This window comes from Canis lupus, chromosome 19, assembly GCF_048164855.1.
Source record: "Canis lupus baileyi chromosome 19, mCanLup2.hap1, whole genome shotgun sequence".
Taxonomy (NCBI): domain Eukaryota; kingdom Metazoa; phylum Chordata; class Mammalia; order Carnivora; family Canidae; genus Canis; species Canis lupus.
Window position 1 is genome coordinate 6,076,170 of NC_132856.1, and position 12,378 is coordinate 6,088,547.

Here is a 12,378-nt window from a genome sequence, read left to right on the forward strand (position 1 = left end):
CTGTGTGCAGTGACACACGCAGGGAGGCTGGGGGGGTTTTGCTTGCCATCTGCTCCTTCAGCTCATGGAAGAGGCTCACTCACATGGGGAAGGAAGGGAGAGATGTAAGGACTCGGCTGCCTTCCGCCCACCCCCCAGCTTTGCTTTCCTCACCTATAGGAGTGCTGTTGCCATGAAGTGGGAGGACCACGCTGAGGAGCCTGGAAGTGGATGCCCCCCCCCCCAGGTAGTCGGGTGCCTCCTGGAGGAAGGGGCCGCTGGGTGAGGGTAGCAGAGGGCAGGGGGCCTCAATGAGGAAACCAGGCAGAGAATAAATGTCATCTCTCCCGCCCTGCTGCTCAGCGTCCTTAGTCCTCCCTGGGGGCCGATCCGGGAAGAGGGTGCTACGAAGCTCCTCCAGGCAGCGGGTCCAGGCTGGGCCAGGGGTGATGCAGGGGAGGCCTCTCTGTGGAGCCTGCGTGTCTTCTTTTATCCTCAGTCTAAAAGCTGGAACGAGCCAGGCTTCTCCACACAGCCTTCCAGGTGCAGAGCGCGAGGGGGTGAGAGGAGAAACTGGAGAGTTCTTAGGGGACAGGCGTAGCTGGAGGTCACACAGCACTGCTCCTCAGGCCCAGGTAGGGCGCGCGTGTGGAAAATGGTCTCAGAGGAGCCGCTCCCGCAAATAAGGACAAGAATAATGGCACATTCCCCATTTTCATTTAAAAATAGTCACGGTGAGGACAGCTTGGCACTTTCTAAGTGCCCGGAGCTGTTCTGAGCTTTTTGCACGTTAACCTCGGATCTTCACAGGGGCCAGAGGACACAGGTTCTGTTGCATTTATTTCCATTTTACGGATGAGGACACTGAGGCACAGAGAGCCTCAGTCACTCCCCGAGGTGACCCAGCGGGGACAAAGCCAAGAATCCGGGAGCTGTCGGGTGACCGCTTCACATCACATTCCGGTGAGGCAGCGGGGGCGGGGCTGCTGTGCCCATTTTTCGGAGGAGCAAGCCGAGGTTCTGAGAACCGGGTCGCCCGCCCCCGGGGAGGCAGGGGAGTGGTTTGGACTCGCCACTCGCCCGGCCGCAGGCCCCCCGGCGGGCCAGGTCGGGGCGGGGGCGGGGGCGGGGGCCGGGGCCGGGGCTCTTCACCCGGAGGCGGGGGGAGGCGGGGGGAGGCGGGGGGAGGCGGCACCGCTGGGCGCGAGCCTGGGCTTCCTCGCACGGTGCGCTCGGGCGGGGAGGCGGTCCGCCGTGCAGCACGAGGGTGTGCGCGCCTCGGCGGGCCCGGGCCCTTTGTCCGAGCCGGTGCGCGCGCGCGTGTGGTGTGCGCGTGCGTGCGCGCGCGCGCGCGTGTGTGTGTGTGTGTGTGTGTGTCCGCGTGCGGGGCGGGGCTGGGCGCTCGGCCCCGCCCCCGGCCCGCCCCGCCCCGCCCCCGGCCCGGCCGAGCTGGTATTTTTCCACCCAGCAGGATGGGTGATGCTGAGAGCAGCCCGCTCAGACAACAGACACGCGAGGTCAGGAAGGAGCCGCGTACACGTTACCGCTTCCTCCGCGCCGCCGCCAGCGCCGACCCCCGGGCCCCGCCGCAGCCCCGCTGGCTCCCCGGCTCCGAGCCCCGAGCGCCGCGAGCCCCGAGCGCCGAGCCCCGGCCACGCGGACGAGCGACGAGCGCGGAGCCCGCCGGCCCGAGAGCGAGCGGGAGGGCAGCCCCGGCCGGCGGAACCGAGCGCAGCCGAGCGCAGCCGAGCGCGGCGCCGCGGCCGCCCCAGGTACCCGAGGGACGGGGCCCCTCCCGCGCCCCGCGCCCCGGGCAGCCCCGGCCCCCCCCCGGGAGCCCCCGTGCAGGCGCCCTCTCGCCGCCGGGGGAGGGACGGGGGCCGCCGGCTCAGCCCCGCCGCGCGGCTCTTATTGTTTGCCCGGCGAAAGGGCTCGGGCTTCCCGTGCAGGCGGCAGGTGTGCGTGTGCGTGTGCGTGTGCGTGTCGGCGCCTGTGTCTCGCCGGGTGCCTGCACGTATCTCCGTGTCCCCGCGTGTGTCTGTGTGGCCGAGGGGGCTGTTTCTGCAGCTCTCCAGCAGCGTGCCCTGGGCGCCCCAGTGTATGCCTCTGTACGCCGCGTCCCGGGGCGCGCGTGTCTGTGTGTCTGTCCTGGGGTGTCTGCGATACCTGAGTGCGGCCGTGGCCGTGTGCCCTAGGGTGTGTGCGCTCGCGTGTCCCGGCGTGTGTCTGCTGCGAACCTGTCTGTATGTGGCCGTGTCTCCGGGTACCTGGCAGTGCACGTGTGTGTCCCAGACTGTGGCCGTGTCTCTGGGCTCCTGGTTGCAGGCGCTTGTGTGTCCTCCGCGGCACCTGAGGGAGTGTCCCTGGTGCCTAGAGGGCCAGACAGCCAGAGCTGATTCTCCAGGGCAGGCACTGAGTCGAGAGGGGTGACAGGGGGCAAGGCTCCAAGGGAGCTGCCCGTGTGTGGCGTGCAGGTGGCAGTGCCAACGTCCAGCCGCCTTGAGTGGCAGGACACAGGCCCCGAGGGATAGCTGGGGGCCAAGTGGGCAGCAGGCAGGGACACATCCTCCTCTTGCCTTTTCTCCTTCCTTTGCAGGGTTCCTCTTTTGAGCAAGAGGTTCTCGTCCCCCTCCCACCAGGGAAGCCAGACAGAGAATCTCAGGGACCTTCTCCAGCGGCCCCAGAGCTTCAGCCTGAACTGGAAGGGGGGGACCTGTGGGCCACCCCCAGCCCCCCACATTCAGAGGGAGGTGTGTGCCGGGCAGGGCCACCAGCCTGGCTATTTTGGTCACTGCCTGGCCCCTGCCAGATTCTGGCGTCCCCTAGGACCAGCCTCAAAGCCTTGGGAGGTAGCCCGGGCCCCCATTTCCTGCCTGGAGAAATAAATCAGCTCAGTAACTGCCCCGACACTTGAACGGAGGGTCTTTGGGCTGAGGTTTAGCGGCGCGTGGCTGGCTCCATTTGGACTTTGGTAAATTGGCCCACGCTTTGGCACTGCTGGCATTCAAATAAATGTCATGGAGGAGATCTTTTTAAAATTTCTTTTTAATTTTTTTTTCTTGGCTAGAAGGGAGGGGAGCTCATCCAGAGTCTCCCAGCCAGAAGGAGTTTATTTTTGTGAGAAAGAGCGGGTGACTGCTTAGCAACCGCCTGCCTCACTCTCGACCAGGGAGTCATCCTGAGAGTGTGGGGTGGGCATGAGAAGGTGTGGGGGTGGAGTAGGGGAAGGAATTTAATCAGGATGGTGTAGGGGGATTAGAGGGATGTCCGTGCCGGAGCGCCCTGGCTCAGAACCCGCCACGGGGTGGGATTGGCAGAATAACCAGAGGTCCTAGGCCTGGCTCAGCCCCTCGTTGACCCTGTGCAGCTTTTGGAGGGGGTTGGGCTCAGTTTCCTCATCTGTAGAATGGGTGAAGTAGACTGGTTATGGGGTCAGCGGGGACCAAAAGGTAGGAGCGTGTCCCCAGAGAGCTCAGATCAGTTACCGTGCCTCAGTTACTCAGTAGGTGACCTTGGGTGATTCTCTTGGCCTCTTGGGACCTCAGCTTGGCTGTCTGGGCAGCAAGGACGCCAGTGCCGGCCTCACTGTGTCCTTGAGGGGATTGAGGGAGATGAGGATGAATAAGCCTGTGGTAAGCTGTAAAGCCGGGCTCGGCTTCGTAGCTGCCGATTAGAGAGTGTCACGAGGTCCCAGGTCACTGGTATATGGCAGGGCCAAGGTGCACTCCTGAGCTTTTGTCCTTTGGGGATACCGTCATGCTGGCCCAGGATGCAGCTGCAGTGGGTCTCCTCTGCCCGGTTCCTCCCCTCTCCACCTGCAGCGATGGGGTCACAGCAGCTTTGCAGAGTCAGGAGGCCTGAGTGGGAAGTGCCCATTTTAGAGATGGGCAAACTGAGAGCTGCCTAGGGGACTTTGCCTTGATTGGGCAGTGGCAGGAGCGGGCCTCAAAGGTCTTCTTTTGGCCAGCTGTGTGTTTGGGCCCCATGGACCTTTAGTCAATGATGTGCTGAGGATTTGAACTTGGACCTCAGTCGAAACCTGGGGAAAATGAGGGACAGAGACCCCCTCCCATCCTCAGGGTTGGAGGATGAGTGCCTGGGACCCACTGACACCTCGGTTCTGCCCCTCATTATTCATTTTCCCTTCCATGTGCCTTCTGGGGGAGCCCTGCCACTCTTCCTACACAAGTGTCGGTCCCCAGGAGGGAGTTTGGGCTCTGGGGGTGGTATTTTTTTAACACCTCACTTTGGGGGTTTGACTGTCAACCTGTCAGAGGACTTGGGAGCCGTACTTCACTGAAAGTCCTTCCAAAGGTCCCAAAATGATTAGATGCTTGTGAGACATTGAACACGTTCCTGTATATAGGAAAGAGCTGACAAATAAATTACAAGGAGGGCCCAGAATCTAGCTTAGCCTCAGCTGGAGGGGGTCTGGGCAGGAGGAGGGCTGGCTTTGGAAGCCCAGGGTCACCTTGGCAGGTGCAGGAGGTCATAAGCAAGCGTCAGATTCTTTGGGGCTCCATCTCACTCCTCTGTGTTGGCCAACTTGGCACAGGTGTTGGTTTGAATTTATGGGTTCTGGGGAGGAACTGTGGAAATGCCCAGGGTGGCCTTCAAATGTGAAAGTGAGGTCTTTTTAAATATGCCTTATCTAGCTGTTTAATAAACCTTGCTTAAGGTCAGTTCTGGCCTGGCACTGAACTGGGGATAGAGTATTGGCTTTCGAGGTGCTCAAAGTGCAGAGGGAGATAGGACAGTGACCATGCCCTCCAAGGCGTGCCGTGAGGACTCGGGTGACTGAGTGTGCACCGATGGCAGGGTTGTAGGCACTTCAGCTTCTTAGAGGAGGCGATGTCAAAGCTGGCATCTTCTGTGACTGGAGGAACAGTATGGGCTGGCATTCTGGGCAGGGGGTATAGCAGGTGCAAAGGCACAGTGACATGAAATAGCCAAGGTTGTTTGTAGATAAAGTCTTGCAGGGTTCCTGCTGGAGAAAACAGGAGCCGGGTGGTAGGAGGGCCTAGGCATTGGGTAAACCGGCTTGAGCTTTATTCGGAGGGCAGCAGTGATAGAAACAGCATCAGACTGGGTTTGGGGGCAGCAGTGGGAGACGCCAGTTAAACCTAGGAGCCCAGAAGACCCCCGATGGTGGGCAAGGTACTAGGCTGGGGTCCAGGAAACCGAAGGTGGCCAGGCCACTGCTGGTCAGGGCACAAAGCATTTTCCATGCCACTGAATCTTGCCTGGAGCTCTTTTTGTAAACACAGGGTAAAGGCCCAGACATGCTGTTTAATAGGTACACAGGCCATTAACTTACTGGCTCTGAGCTCCCTGGGAGCATGAAGCCCAGGAGTCTTTAGGGTGAATTATGTCTGCCCTGGACAGGGGCTTTGGGGTTTCCCCTCTAACCTCACCTGGTCAGAGGTTTCATTTGGAAACCTGAGCTGAGGGGCAGGTTATGGGTGGCCAAGAGAAGCCAGAGGGAATGGAAGTTGCTGGGAATTGCAATAAAATGGTTTCTAAAGCTCTGAGTCAACCAACTCCCTTATAAAAACCAATGTACAAACAGCAAATCACCCAAAACAATAAAAGGGAAGGGGAGTATAGGGGACAGGGGTTGGGCAGCAGTAACTCTAATCAGGCATAGAATGACCTGAGTTACTTTTTACAAATTCAGGTCCCCAGGTCCAGCATGGACACACTGAATCAATCCCCCATGGGGTGGAGCCTGGAATCTGTATTTTAAATTTCATCATGTGATTAAAAAAAAAGATTTTATTTATTTATTTTTTATTTTTTTTAAAGATTTTATTTATTTATGAGAGACACACACACAGAGAGAGACAGAGACAGAAACAGAGACACAGGCAGAGAGAGAAGCAGGCTCCATGCAGGGAACCTGATGTGGGACTTGATCTTGGGTCTCCAGGATGACACCCTGGGCTGAAGGCGGCGCTAAACCGCTGAGCCACCCGGGCTGCCCAGATTTTATTTATTTATTCCTGAGAGACAGAGAGAGAGAGGCAGAGACACAGGCAGAGGGAGAAGCAGGCTACCTGCAGGGAGCCTGATGCAGAACTCGATCCCAGGACCCTGGGATGATGCCTTGAGCTGAAGGTAGACGCTCAACCACTGAGCCACCCAGGTGCCCCTAAAAAGAATATTTTTAAATGGAGATACGATTTACATGCAGTGAAATGCAAAGATTCTGTTTCAGTTTGATGAATTTTGACAGATTTGTACATCTGTGTAACTACCATTCGGATTAAGATAGAGGATATTTCCAGCTCCCCTAGAAAATTAGTTGTCTCATGCCCTTCCCCTCCCATAAGTGACAAGTTTCTGATTTTTGTCACCATAAATTAGTTTTGCCAAGCCTAAAACTTCATATAAATGGACTTGTCTAGTCTATGCTCTTTTGTGTCTGGCTTCTTTCCACTTGATGTTTTTGAGATCCATCCATGCTATGGAGTGTATCAGGAGGTGATTCCTTTTATTGCTGAATAGTATTCCATTGTATGGATTTACCCATCTTTATCCATTCGCCTGTTGATGGACGTTGGGGTGTTTCCAGTTTGGAGTGTTGATGAATAAAGCTGGTATGAACATTCCTGTGCAAGTCTTTTAGTGGGCTTATTATTGTCCATTTCTCTCAGACTGGGACTGCTGGGTCCTAGGGTAGATAGCTGTCAATTTTTTTTTTTAAGATTTTATTTATTTAGGGCACCTGGGTGGCTCAGTGGTTGAGCGTCTGCCTCTGGCTAAAGACATGATCTTGGGGTCCTGGGATCGAGTCCTGCATCGGGCTCCTCACAGGGAGCCTGCTTCTCCCTCTACCTGTGTCTGCCTCTCTCTCTCTCTGTGTCTCTCATGAATAAATAAATAAATAAATAAAATCTTTTAAAAATCAAACATAAAATTGTTTAAAAAAAGATTTTATTTGGGGGAAGGGGAGGTTGAGGGAGAAGCAGGCTCCCCGCTGAGCAGGGAGCCTGGGATCATGACCTGAGCCAAAGGCAGATGCTTAACCAACTGAGCCACCAGGCACCCGGTAGACGTTAACTTTATGAGAAATTATCAAAGAATTGTTTTAGTTACAAAAATAATACACCTCAAGCAATACAAAACTGTATAAACTAAAAGTGATCCATAAAGATCATTAAAAAAAAGTGCACTCTCCTCCTCTGTATGTCAATTTGTCTGTCTCTTTCTTTAATGACAATAAAGACCCATAAGATTATATATACATTTTCCTCTGCATACAGCTTTACCCGTATCCCTCGGCTGTCTCTGTGGACATTTATTTTCCCTTTTATTACTTTCTAGATCAGTATTCATTTCAGTTTTGATTTCCTCTTTGACCTGGGGCTACTTAGGAGGATGTGTCCAGCAAGCTAGCTGGAGTTTCGTTTCGGTGTCATTGAAAATGGCATCATCCCGTTCTTGGTCCCGCCACTCAGCCTTCAAACAACGGACCATTGTGGAGCCACCCCTCCTCAGAACACACGGCTCTCCCAGGCCATCCTGAGTCTGCATTTGGGACTCGCTGACCTAGTGTGGCCTGCCTTAATCACCGCCAGCGCCGCCAGCTCAGGGAATGCAAAGCTCCCAGCCGGCGACTTTGAACTTCCCCTGAAGGTGGGCCACGAAGCAGGCCGGGGCCATTCGGCATTCTGAGATGGGAAGGAGCTGATGTTTATCGAGCACCTGAGATGCCTTATCTCCCTTCCTGCTTATAAGCCGTGTGCCTGACTTGGGGTTTGTACCCCCATCTTCTGGATGAGTTCATGCAGCCTCAGCAAAGTGCCCTGCTGAGGCTCACACCGGTGGGAAACGGGAGGTCGACGTAGAACCGGAGCCCGTCCTGATCCCACTGGTGGCGCTGCAGAGGCTTCCTGAGCACCTACTGGGTGTCAGGCAGGGCGCCAAGGCTGGGAGGAGAGGGACGGTAAAAAAAAAACCGGCCCTGGAGCTCAAGTGGCTCAGTCTCACGGAAGGGGAGAAGATCTCTATCAGGAAGAGGTTAATGAACAATTCCAGGAGGCTTATGCCAAGGGCAGGCAGTGGTCCAGGCAGCAAAACGTGGGGAAGATCTGAGGGAGAGTGGTCCATTGGCCGGGGAGCGAGGAGACTTCGGGAGCTTTGAGTTAAGCCTTCCCGCCCGTCCACTTTCTGGATCAGAGACCGAGGTCCCAGCGAGGCCGATAAGCTATCAAGGGGCCATTGTTCACAAGCTTGCGGTTCTTCCCCCACTCACCCTCCGCTCGGGGATTCTGTTGAACAGGTAAATGCCAAGGCACTGTTTTAGCCTCTGTCTCAAACTCCTGATGATCACGTTCACAATTCAGATCCAAATTTTATCCCAGCTGATGGGAAGGGGGAGTGAGAGGACAAAGATGCACCCATCCAAAAGATCCCTTGGGGTTCGGCTGCTCGGGAGACCCCTGCAGAAGCCGGGGTGGGGGTTCCTGGAAGGCAGGACCGCTGGCTCCTGCGGGCCCCTCTGGCTCCTGGCGACGGTGCGGAATAGAATCAAGGCAATTGCAAGAGGGCTGGAGGGCAGGAGAGCTGAGTTCTGGTTTTGCTGGCTTGGGTCCTCCCTAGCCTCCCCATTAAGCAGAAGCTTGGGCCACATCTCTGAGGGGTCCCTAGGGTGGGCGTTCCGAGAGACCTGCCCTTCCCCACAGCTCCTAAGTGCTAAGCCACTCCCTGCCATGGTCCACCGGCCCTTTCCAGCAGAAAGTCTAACCCATGCCAGGTTGCCTGTTCCCTGGGGGGTGGGTGAGCGGTGGACGCGTGTAGTGGATTTCAGCGGAGTCCTGCTCCAGGAGTGCAGGGCACCAGAAGGGGGCAGTCCCGAGGGCTCTGCCCTCGTGCCCCATTGCCGACCGGCCCCTGGGGTGATGGCTGCCTAGGCTTCACTGAAGACGGGACCATGATTTCAGGCCCTTCCTCCCTTTGTCGTCTTCTTTTTTTAAAGCAGGCTCCATGGCAACGTGGGGCTCGAACTCACAACTTTGAGATCAAGAGTTGCATGCTCTACGGACTGAGCCAGCCAGGTGCTCCTCTCCCTTCTCTTCTTCTTTCCCCTCTTTCAGGGCCATCTTGAAGTTGCCCACTCATGAGGCTTTCCTTCAGCCCTGTGACTGTGCCTGGCACATAGTAAGCACTCAAAAAGGATCAGATGAGACAAAGTGTACATTATCTCACCTTGCTCAGAGCCTCTGTAGGGCAGAGTTCACATCTTTGTGATCTTCCCTTTTATCTCTTCACCTGGTTGAGATCACATCAGGGGAGGGATAGAGGCTCCAGTGTCCGGCATAGGGCCTGGCACACAGTAGGTGCTCAGCACACACCCAAAAGGCTGTCTGATTCCGTCTGCTCTAAAATGAGAGCCTATAGTTTAAACATCTGAGTGGGTCTGGGCTTGGAAATTTTATTCATCCATCATCATCCGTATGTCTTGGTTCTAGGCCCCAGGGATGTGACAGGAAAATCAGACAGACCAATACCCTCATGGAGCTGACCATGAAATAGTTTAATGAATTATTGCAGCAGCATGGGGCACGAGGGTTTGGATGCAAGATCAAGTCCCAGGCCCGAAAAAACACTACCAGTTGCTGCAAAATGGTCTCCCAGGGACAGCTCTGGACGACAGGCATGTGTTGTCCACATGGAGTTTTATACTTCAAGCCAGTATTTTTCAATGTGGATTTTTTTTTTAAGATTTTGTTTATTTATTCATGAAAGGCACAGAGAGAGGCAGAGACACAGGCAGAGGGAGAAGCAGGCTCCCTATAGGGAGCCCGATGTGGGGACTCTGGGATCACACCCTGAGCTGAAGGCAGATGCTCAACCACTGAGCCACCCAGGCATCCCTGGATTTTTGTTTGTTTGTTTGTTTTTTGTATCTGCATCTGGTCATTGTCCGGTGTCCCTGAACTTCCTTCCATTCCACTTGGCAGTCCCCCTTGGGCTCTCCAGCATGATGCCCAGTGCCTCCCGCCTCCAACTGGCTGCTTCCTCAGTTAGGTCTGGTCTGGCTCTGGAGGCATGGAAACGTCTTGACAGTGGATCTCTAGCAGGTGGAAGCATTCTGCTCTGTTCATTCACCAGGGCTGGCCGCAGCACAGGAGACAGATTCATGGAGGCGGGCTTTATGTTTATAACCCTCCTGTGGGAATCCTTAGTGCTTTCACCAGGGCAGTTCCAGGCTGGAGTGGGGAACTCCAGGCAACCCCCACCCCACTCCAGGTAGGGCTCCAGGTAGGGCTCGCAGTGCACCCCCACAGCAGGCCCCCACCTTCCCCACCTTTCCCACCTTCCCCCACAGCCCCTCTGTGGTCAAGCTGCTGTGAGTTGGGGGCGGGGGGGGGGGGGGGGGGGGGGGGACGACTCCAGGCAGAGAGGATAATTTGCCTCCTTGAAATGCTAAAGATTCAGCCTTCTGCGGGAGGATCAGAGGCAGCCACACTGCCTGCCCGAAAGTGAAGCCCTAAATCTGAGACCTGGAATGTTTTCAGTATATCTTGTTACCTTGGCTGAGCCTGTGAGTGAAGTCCAGTGATCAGTACCCGTTTGCTAAGTCTCTTTGCAGGATGCAGCCAGCCTCCCCTGAGCCTTGGAGAGGCTCCTCGGTAGTTGGGAGGCTGAGAGGCACAGGAGAGGTTTCCTTCCCTCTCCAACCTTTCAGTTACCTCTGACCCCTGCTTGCAGTTCTCCCAGGCTCAGGGGTCGTTGCCACATCTTGGCTCGGTCCTGGGATATGGTAACAACAGCAATGATGATGACATACCAGTGCTCCTCAGACTTAAGCCCAAGACGTCACCTGAGAGCTTGTTCAGATGCCTTTTTCTAGGCGAGAGAACTGAACGGGGCTCTGAGATCCTGCATTTTTAACCACCCCCTAAGCTCTGTCAATGCTGCTGGTCTGGGAACCACACTCTGAGTAAAAGAGGTAAATCACAGCCCTTGGGTGCCTGGAAAGCATCATCTCCCTGGCCATCACAAGAGATACCATTATTCCTATTTTGCATGTCGAAAGCTGAAGCCCCAGAGACCTCACGTAACTTGCCTGAGGCCACACAGCTGGGAGGCGGCTGAGCCAGGCCAGGCCAGGCCCTCTGGGCCAGCGCCACTTTGGAAAGGATGCTGGTGGGGAAGCCGTTTTCTACTGAACAGTGTCCACGGTCCAAAAGCCACAGGAGGCATTTCAAGGCAGCCAAGTCGGATGTAAATCAGGGAGAGCCCAGGGCCAGCCAGGCGGTGCTGACAGCAGGGCAGCCTGAGGCAGTGTGTCAGGATCAGGTCTGAAGTGGGACTTGCTGCTGGCAGCCGCCTGGTGTGGGGAGCCGTTGGGGGATGCTCACAGCTCCTAGAAGACCAGCGTGGGGCCTTGTCACTCTTACGACCTCATTTTTTAGATGAATCCCAGGGTGGAGGGCCAGCTGGAAACATTGGCAGTGGGATATGTGGAAGCTGGGAGCTGGTGCATTAGTTGTTCAAGTACAGGTTCATCCTTGCAACTGGGGATCTGCTTGAAGACAAGGGTTGCTGAGATGTGCTTGGCTGGGGCTTTATTTTTGCACCAGGCATCTGCCCCAAGCACCCAGGAAGAGTAGAACAGATTTAGAATCTAGGTTCTCGACTTGTGGTCGCAGGATGTGCGGTCTGGTCATCACCTGGGAGCTTGTTAGAATGTAGAATCAGGGCCCCACTCCAGACCTGCTGACTCAGGCCCTGGGAGTGGGTCCTACCAAGTTTTAAGAAGCCCTCCAGGCTTAACTTTGAGAAGGGCTGATTTCTCCATCTCCGGCCAAATGCCCAGAGGTCATCAGGGAGGGTCAGTCCCAATCTTTGCTAAGGGCTGAGAGTACCAGGGCTGCAGGGGGTCATTCTATTCCCCAGTTTTCTGATGGCCTAAACATCAGGTAAAGGGGCATGCATAAAGTTATACAACATACCTGAGGCAAGGCATAGGTCTGGATTCTTAGAGTTGCAAGTGGCAAAAATCAGTTCAAACTATATTTATTTATTTATTTATTTATTTATAAAGATTTTATTTATCTGTTCATGAGAGACACAGAGAGAGGGAGAAGCAGGCTCCCTGAAGGGAGCCCAATGTGGGACCCGATCCCGGGTCTCCAGGATCATCCCCTGGGCCAAAGGCAGGCGCCAACCGCCAAGCCACCCAGGGATCCCCCTGTTCAAACTATTTTTTAAAAAAAGAAAGGAGGGAAAGAAGGAGAGAGGGAGGGGAAGAAAGAAGGAAAAAAACATTTACGGATTCTTAACTGAAAATCCCGAACTTCAGCATACTTCAGGCATGGCTGGATCCAGGTGCTGAGCTATGTCATTGGGACTCCGTTTCTTTCTCTCCATTTCTGGGCTCCTGTGTTG

At 55.4% G+C, this 12,378-nt stretch overlaps 1 protein-coding gene across 1 annotated transcript in view; it reads left to right on the plus strand.

Moving 5' to 3' along the window:
• Positions 1-1,459: 1,459 nt before the first annotated feature.
• Positions 1,460-12,378, plus strand: part of SLC6A6 (solute carrier family 6 member 6) — an 84,869-nt gene continuing 73,950 nt past the window's right edge. The window contains exon 1 of the mRNA XM_072784996.1: positions 1,460-1,751. The gene's annotated coding sequence lies outside the window, so the exon portion shown is untranslated. The remainder of the gene's footprint in view (positions 1,752-12,378) is intronic.